This window comes from Palaemon carinicauda, chromosome 32 (genome assembly GCF_036898095.1).
Source record: "Palaemon carinicauda isolate YSFRI2023 chromosome 32, ASM3689809v2, whole genome shotgun sequence".
NCBI classification, from domain to species: domain Eukaryota; kingdom Metazoa; phylum Arthropoda; class Malacostraca; order Decapoda; family Palaemonidae; genus Palaemon; species Palaemon carinicauda.
Window position 1 is genome coordinate 64,228,908 of NC_090756.1, and position 10,000 is coordinate 64,238,907.

Below are 10,000 nucleotides of genomic sequence, written 5' to 3' on the forward strand. Positions count from 1 at the left end.
CATAGTAATTCAATTCTAGGTGAATGGCAGCTAATGGGGTTTCTTGACAGGGTACTGTCAACGGGATTGATTTTCCCAGGAACGTGCTGAGGGGTACAATTGTATTCAGCTATAGTGTAGAGATGTTGGCGTTGACGGGTGGACCAGGAGTCAGACTCTCGAGTGAAGGTGTGCGCCAAAAGCATGTAGTCCGTGCGAATGATGAAGTGCATACCTTCCAAGAAGTGGCGAAAGTGACAGAATGCCAAGTGTCTTGGCAGCAATTTGTCTTCGAAGGTAGTAGGGATGGATTCATCATTGGAGATTTTCCTACAGAGGAGGGCCAATGGCCATGGCAACCCCTTGACCATCTGCTTGAGGACGGCCTCAATAGGACATCACTGGCATCGGTGTAGAGAAAGAGAGGTGAGTGTGGCACGGGAAAATTGAGAGCAGCAGCGGTTAATAGGTCATTCTTCGCATTGCAGCAGGCCGCTTCTTGAAGGAGACCCAACTTCAGGTCTTTTGGCTTGCCCTTGAGGGAGGCGTAGAGGGGCCAAGACTGGTGGCGATGGCTGATAGGAAACGGAGATAATGGTTGATCATAGCCAAGAATTCTTATAGTGCTTCAACTGACGGGGATACGGGTAAGTTCTGAACGGCTTTTACCTTCTCTTTAAGAGGGTGGACTCCTACAGGAGCGACGCCGTGACCCAAAAATGATATTCTTTGGCGCTCAAGGTACACTTGTCATACCGGACTACAAGAATGTTCTGTTGTAGACAGTTGAGCATGATGCGAAGATGACAGAAGGGTTCCTCTCTGGAGGAAGATAACACAAATGTGGTATTCATTTAACATACACAGAAGTGGAGGTCCCTTAAGATGCTGTCCATAAGGCGTTGATAAATGGCCCCCGGCATTACGAAGGCCAAAACTGGAGTAATTGAAGGTATATGTACCAAAGAGATTAGTAATGGTGGTCTTGCAGATGTTTTCTGGATTCATGGGCACCTGATAATACCAGTCCCGGAGATCGAGCATGAATAAAACCTTCGCTTTGTGCAAGAAATAGGTCATGTCGGCGATATTTGGTTAGGGGGTAGTGATCCGGTTTTGTCTGCATGCTTAGGCACCTGTAATCTCCACACGGGCACAGAGAGTCATCTTTTCTCAGGACTTTGTACAAGGGTGATGATTATGTGCTTAAGGCCTTTTGGCAAAGGCCCATTTCTTCCATTTCAGTTTAGTTAGCGGCTGTTAAACAATCCAATACCAAACCTGGAATCTGGCAAACACTGGGGGCTGTCATCCTGATATGGTGATAAATACTGTATTTTGTGTGGAACCGTGTGAGTTTGACGAAGTTTTTGATGGAAAACTTCAGGATAAGATGTGAGGATATGGACGTAGGCATCAGTGGGTGAGCTGATGTGGATAGCGAGGTCCAATGGGCGAGTTAGAGGGGTGTCGAGTTGTATGAAACCGTGTTGACTAACCGTTAGTGAGCTACATGGACCTGAATGTGGAAATTTGATAAGAAATCACCGCCGAGGATTGGCAATGTGACGTCAGAAACGAGAAACTACCAAATATATTTGTCCCTCCCAAACGATATTGTGATGGTTTCATAAACCATTAGTGGGTAACGCAGATCCCTTAACACCTACCAGGAAGAAGTCAGCAGACTTTGACTACATCCTTTCCTGGATAGTGGCCTTAGCAGAAGAGAACAGCAAGCACCTATGTCTACCAAAAATCGCATGTCCGTACTCGAGTCATTAAAAAAGAAAAGATTAGTGACAAGGGTGGCCACAGTTTTAAGAAATGCCATACTTACACATTTGTTGGCCACTGACACCATTCGCACATTTCTTCGTAGCAGCCCCAAATTTGGAGTGGTCGTAGCATAATTGCAGCCAAGAGGTGTCATGAAGTGGGTGGAGAGGTCGTTGATTAGGGCGTAAGCGAGGTATGGTATATGTGGGTGGGGGAAAGGTTTGTCGCCGCTCCCGCATTTCGCGGAGTGAGGGTAGTGTTCTTACCCCATTCATGTTAGCTTCGGTTGATGTGTAATAGGTTTCTGCTTCGTCAGGAGTGGAGTCGTTGATGGAAGTTTGGAAGGTGGTGAAGTGGCTGTCCATAAGGATGCCACCTTTGGTCATCAGGTGTTTCAAACGCAAAATATCGACATTAGGGATATCAGCACATACAGGTTCGGGTAGGTGCCATACCCAAAGGGCGTGAAGTAGATTCACTTCATGAGGAGAGTTGTCTGCGGCATGTTGTAGGAAAGCGATAGTGGTCATATCCCTGAGGGCAAGAGAAGCCTTTTGGTCCACCAACGGATGTTGAGAGAGCTGAAAAAGTTTAGCTGCGCTGGTGGCCAGTGATGGCGAGTACTGCTTCAGGAGGTATGATTTTATGTCTTTGTACGTTATGATGGTGTCTCCTTTCTCGTACAGCCAATCGGATATTTCCGGGAAAGTGTCCTTTGGGATAACCACAAGAACAACGTAATTCCTACTGATACTGACTTGATTTCAACTCAGTATATAAAAACAAGCCGCTCTAAGGAAGAACGGCAAAATAATTAAAACACAATAATTCAAGTACATACAGGAGAAGACAGGTTATCATTGCAAGGGAAGCGTGATAATGATAACGTACAAAAAACAGAAATGCTTTTACATTGTACGAGTGCGTGTGATACATGTGCAGTACAGACCATAAATAGATGAAATTGGAAGGACATGCCTGAGATCTTTGTCCTGCATTGGACTAGAAACGGCTGATGATAATGATGATGATTAATCTTGACATATTAAATCTCATTTGGACAAGAGCGAGTACTTTCAGAGATAACAAAATTAAATTAAAATAAGAAAATTAATGCTACAAATGTAAGTACATCACGCAACTTAACTCAATTGAACATAAACTTTGATTGTCCCACTCAATAATAAAACCAAGCAAAAACACTTAATTGCCGAACTATATAAATCACACAATGGAAGCCAGAATTATGATTACCGACCAGAGCGGCGTTCACGCCTGACGTCTGGTATAAAGACTTGGGTTTTATGACCCAAATCTTACGGAAAACGCCGGAATCGGATACGATAACGTTTCAGAATATTTCATGAACTCTGATAATGACTCTCCTACTGATATGAAGAGGGAGAGGAATATGTTTGTGATAATTCAGATATATGAAACATTTTCTGATATATGATAAATCATATTTAATGTTTTAAAGGTCGATCGTGAATGTCAAAGGCAAGAGACAGTAAAAATGACTGATCTTGACAATTCTCTAGACACTTGTCATATGTTTTAAACGTTTATAGGTTACTCCTGAATAGCAGAGGCAAGGGAAATGACAATGCATTGGCAGGACAATGCCCTGGAGACTGACCTTATATACATATGGTCAGTACCCATGTCCCTATTCCATCAAGCTAGGACCAGGGAGGGCCAGATATTGCTAGTGACTTAGCTAGTTAAGGCTATACGCTCCCCTCAAAACTTTAATTCTTAACTCACAAAGATTGTGAGGTTACAGATACCACAAGAAACTATCAAGCCTGAGCGTGTCTTGAAAATCGCCTGGCAGGGACATTTCCTATAGTCTTCCACGACATGTTATTGTTACCAAATCCACATTTTTGAATGAAATAATGCAAAGTAAAATATTAGATTTCTTTATGTTTTTCTGAAAATATATAAATCACTAAAACTAATTCAACATACTATACCAGCGTATGCGACCCGTCAAAATGACTGCTAAATATCTGGATAGAAATGCATAGACGCAGATTCAACCCTTCCCACCCCATACCCCCTTCCTAACTACAACGTGGCAGTTGTGGTTTCCGAATGTATCTCTCGGGGTACCCACTCTCACCAGGGTATGACTGCCCGAGGGATGAATAGAGATTAAGTAGTCATATGTTTGGGAATGCTACGTAGCTTGATAGGAAAGAAATTTATTTATGCCTATATTTAGCCGAGCAATTAATTTTTATTATATAATGGAGAGTACTTTAATAATTAAATTCAATAAGATTGAGCAGAAATAAAGCTCATTCTTTTGGATATACATGACCCGCATTGCACCAGTCTAAAAGCAATGACTAAAAGATTCCAGATTGCAAAGGAGGCGACCTAACCATATAACACAACTATTACCCTGTTGCAGCTGAGCAACCAGCACTGGGGAAATTATTACAGTATTAATGAGGGGTAAAAGGGAAATTAGATATGGGAGGGCAAAATCAGTGGGTTCAGTGATCCGACGTCCACTTTCACTTTAGCTGTTACGCATTTAAGTACAGATCTGGTTAAATATTGCTTGGTTTTGTGGTAGGGAGAAGGGTTCACTTCCATTTATAGTATATATATATATATATATATATATATATGTATATATATATATATATATATATATATATATATATATTTCTGAATTTGATTCTTATGAATGTAAATATTTTAAAGAAATATACTTCTCTATTCATCAGTCATAGTTTTTACCTTTATAGGCACGTTTTTCTTCAAGTATATTGACCATAGGAGATCTAAGTTCACACCGCATCTCGACCAGTTAATAAAGTATTTAAAGATAATATAAGAAAACCAATAAACAAGGAGAACAAAGAAGCATTCAAGGTATTCAGATATTATATGACACATTCAATACAAGTGTATTCCCATAATGTACCGAAACAGTTTCTTGCTATTCCAAAGTTCTGTCTCGATTTATTGACATTCTTTTATTATCGTCAATTTTATGTCCGTTATGATTGACAGCCTGGGTTCGCATTCATCAAAACGTTTACAATAGTAGGCCTACTGTCAAACGAACGTAAGCTCTAGGTCATGATAAAACTAGACACCAGCGTCGTCATTCAAAATATCAAGAAGAAAAAGAAGAACTTCCTCAGTTTATCAACAAATAGATGAGGTCCCTGCCTGATGATCTAAGAGACAGGGGTTCGAGACCCGCTCAAGGTAGATAGTTTATGGTAGTGTTTGAGACCTAATCCTTGTCTTCAATCTGCTGGACTGGGGCTTGAGAAAAGCTAAAAGTAGATATTTTCTAGCAGCGTCTTGAGTTTCACCATCCTTGTGATGTCAGGATATGGGATTTGGGGAGCCTATAGATCTAACTGCCCCATCAGCAGCTATTGCCTAGCCCTCTCTGGTCCTAGTTAGGTTGTAGAGGGGACTATACGCTGATTATATTTTTATATGACCAGTCTCTAAGACCTAGTGACTGTCCCTTGCCTCTGGTTTAATATTAAACACCATTTTTGTGATGAGGTGTTGCCTAAGAAAAGATGGTAAAAATGATTTCTATCGAGTAAACTATTGTGACGAATAATTTATACTTCTGAGAGCTATTTATATCAAAATTTAATAAGAAATAACTTCATTTACTTTAATTTGGATAATAAATTACATAATGATAACAAAACTAGAAATTATATGTTAATCATGATTATAATTTAATCATTACTAATATATAGTTTGATAGCAAAATACTTATAGCGGAGAATATATCTTTCAATATTAACATAATTACGATTAGTCACATTAGGCAAATTGTTACGTTTTCAAATAAATGATTAAGGAGCCTAGGCTGAAATGATACACTTAGAGAGAGAGAGAGAGAGAGAGAGAGAGAGAGAGAGAGAGAGAGAGAGGTTGTTTTCACCAGATATAGTAACAGAGACTCCTGAATTAGTTACTGTCAGTGGCTGTAAACTTGGATATCAGATGACACCTATCTTTGACCTCAAAAGTAGGCAATAAAAAAGGAGGTATTAACCTCTGGAAGGGAAACAAGGGGTGTTGGTACCAGGGAGACCAGAAAATGGATCTTAAAGTGTCGGGGAATGATTTATTGTGGCATGTTATAGTAAAAACTCGACTTGCGTTAAATGGTAAACGAAAGATAAATTTTGTTGGAATGAATCTCCCAAAAACCTTAAAATTACTAGAAGTAAATAGTTAATAAAAAGTAAATGGAAATTAGATGAAAAGTAAACGAAAAGTATTTGAAAAGTGTTCAGGCAATATTTTCAACTAATCCAGAAGCTGTTGCGTGAATTATTGGTACTGAATAAATTGTGAATGAATCGCAATGCAAATAATGTTTCAAAATATCTTCAATGATATATCAGCCTGAAATATTCACGAAGCTATACTGTCTTCAGTATTTTTTCTTTCTATTTACAACCGTTAACAAAAGAATACTTAAAATCCGAAACACAATAAAATTAGGGTATCTTCCTAAAAGATATTTTTCTCTCAGTACTGAATTATTTTTTTTCTTAAGTGGCGTGACCAGGCCCCATTAAAGTAATGTTATTTTAGGGTTATTTGAAACTCATACTTAACTCTTATATATAAGCAGATTGGTTTCAATTAAAAACTATTGAAAAAAAAAATATTCAAAAAGTTATATAAAAGCAAGTTTCAGTTGAATTGGTGAATATTATACAATATGCATCGTAATTAAATTAATATAATTTTATTTTGCATCTAGTAAAAGACAAGCAACATACAAATAAAATAAAAGTATTTTATATGAAACTAAATCTGAAACCATAATCATTAGTATTCCGAAATATATCTGCATCCCTTATTTATAATCAGATAATTTTCTAAATACACTTTCTAACACTATAAATAAGATTAATACAAATTACGTGAAGGATATTAGAAACAAATTAAAAATAACAATAAGTGAAATATAAAAAAACGGGTTGATAACAAATATCAACAAGATAATCTAAAGACATAATAGATAAATCCTTCGGGAAGTAATCAAAATTATTTCAGAAAATACTGAAAGATATTAAATTATTATTTTCCTATGTGAACTCAGCACATTTAATTAGATTATGGGACACATATCTTTAAGGATCGTTAGCCTCTCTCTCTCTCTCTCTCTCTCTCTCTCTCTCTCTCTCTCTCTCTCTGTCTAAAGGGGGCGACACGAAAACACACAATAACAATTCATGAGACTTCCTTATGAAAGATAAAAAAAAAAAATTGTTTTAACGATCGTGTGCGCTGAATTTTGTGCCTTTTTTTTTTTTATTAATAAACTATAATTTACATGAGATTTGATGTTATATTGAATACAGTAATGGATTTTAGTCATGAATTGGCATTATTATTATCAATCATTGTTAGACCCACATACACACACACACACACACACACATATATATATATATATATATATACAAACACACACACACAAATATATATATATATATATATATATTGATATATATATATATATATATATATGTGTGTGTGTGTGTGTGTGTGTGTGTAAGTTGATTGTTCTCTTTTATTTCTATCCATAAAAAATGAATAAACAAATAAGAAAATAAAAAAAATTCTATGTACAGTTGGATACGTGAATTCCTGGCAGACGCCGTGTTGAATAAGTGCCCCCTGTCACAGCCTTTTTTTCGTGGCGAATAACCCGTGTAAGGAGAGATTACAGAGGAGGTGGGTGAGGCTAAACACATCGATAGAAAATTCACTCCCAGTTGATCGATAGAGTATTAATCCCCAGTCGAATGATAGAGAATTGGTCCAAAGTTGATTAATAGAGAATTAATCCTAAGGTGATTGATGGTGAATTAATCCCAAGTTGATTGATAGAGTATTAATCCCCAGTTGATTGATAGAGAATTGATCCTTACATGATTGATAGAGAATTCATCCCAAGTTGATCGATAGAGAATTAATCCTAAGGTTATCGATAGAAAATTAATCCCCAATTCATCGATAGAGAATTAGTCCTAGTTGATCAATAGATAATTAACTCGCACCTAATTTGTTGAGAATTAATTCCCAGTTGATCAACAGAGAATCAATACCCAGCTGATTGACACAAAGTTAATCCCAGTTGATCGATAGAAAATTAGTTCCCAGTTGTTCGACAGATATTTAATTCCCAGTTGATTGATAGAGAATAAATCCCAGTTGATCGATAGAGAATTGATTCCCCTTTGATCGACAGATAATTAATTCCTAGTCGATCGATAAAGAATTAATCCTCTCTTGATCGATAGAGAGTTTATCCCCAGACAATTGGCCTTATCAACGAAACTGTGCATATGTGTTGACCATAAACGGACATATAATTAGGTACGATAAATATTGTGAATGAATAGTAAATACGAATAAATGGAAGGACAGGAATATTAAATAAAGAAGAGACAAATTGAGGTTATTGTCGAGCCTTTTACACATTTCTTGTAAATTGACCTGGTTTTCATTTTGAGGCTTTTAGTATTTCTTTTCTGTAAAGACTCCTAATCATTTATATCAATGATCGATTATTTAAAGCATTGCTAAATAGTTCACCGCCTCAATGCTAAGACCTAGATATACCCTGATGCATAAATGATAACAATTAAGTAGGTATTTACTTAAAAGTAATTTCCAATATAAGAAAATTTGAACATGAGTGCTCGAAAATACCAACCTAATTAAACAACATAATGACTTTAGGAATTAATGCTATATTTCACTTTTTTTTTTTTTTTTTAAGTTGAATATGACCTTAACCTTTTTAATAGTTAGGAAAAAAAAATCAGCAATGTCAAATACTGGTCAGCTTTTTTAAACGAATAGTCAAACATGATTTTTCAAAATTCTCAAAAAGTTTGTTGTAATAATGATAATGATTCTTATTTGCTATTAAGTAGAGATACGATTGTTCGTTAGGTATTAATGGAGTAAAGAAAAGTAGATAACATAGAATAAAGCATAATAAAATAAATTAATAAATAATTCTGATTAAATTATTATTATTATCATCATTATTATTATTATTATTATTATTATTATTATTATATTATTATTATTATTATTATTATTATTATTATTATTATTAGAAAAAACTACTACCCCAGTTTGAAAATCCGGATGCTAAAACCTAAGGGTTCAACAGGGAAAACATCCCGGTGAGGAAACATACTCGAAGACGCTGCACTTTTGTCTTACAGCCTGAACTCTATATGTCAAAATAACTGAGGATTTTGCAAGCAATTAATTCTGCTTATGCCGAAGTTGCATCTGTAGAAGCAGCTACAACTGCTGCGAGTCTTCAATTTGTGCAATGTAAACCGGAATAAATGTGCTCCTCTTACCTCAGCTTTTTTTTTTTATTTTTTTCTTCGAAAGTTTTCCCTGTTACTTTTAGCTTCTAATTTTCTTTAACATTACCTAACTCAAATATTTGATTTATCCTTCCAGATGATTGAATGAAAGGTAGTAGAAAGATTTGTTAGTCATATATGAAGTATAACTGTAAAGTATATAGTTTTTCATGTTATAAAATGACAGTGAATGTATAGTTTTAATAATGTAGAATGTCAAGAAATGGGTTCAGAAATTGTTCTGGTATATTTATCTACTCTGCGTATCATGCCTTCTGAGATTCCTGGTATCTTGCTAATTTCTTACCTTGCCTAAGAGTTTTTCTTGTTAAATTTTACTTCATTTGTTTTTTTACACTTGCATAGTAACTTGCTTCTTAATTGTAATGTGTTCCTGTTTGACGGGTGATTTACTTTTTACTCATATAAATTTACAACCTCGCGTTGTTTCTGACAACAATTCTTTATTTATCTTTACTTTTCAGGTATTTTTATAAATATTTCTTCATATAGTTTGCCAACATGTTTCTTAACTCGACTTCCAGCTTTTCAAGTAAATTGTTCATTTCTTGTGTTGCAACCAAATGTAAAAATTCTTGGCAATTTTCTTGCATACTGTATTTAATGTTCTACTGACTCCATACGTATAAATCAGTTCCATTTGAAAATTATGATCTCTGGTATTCAATGATAAACCAAACATACAAGACCCATTTAATAAAATTCTGTATATGTTACCATATTTATGTTTTAAACATTTATATGGCTAATAAGGGCATATGCTTTAGAATAAATGAGCTCCTTTATTTTTTTCAACAAATACTGTT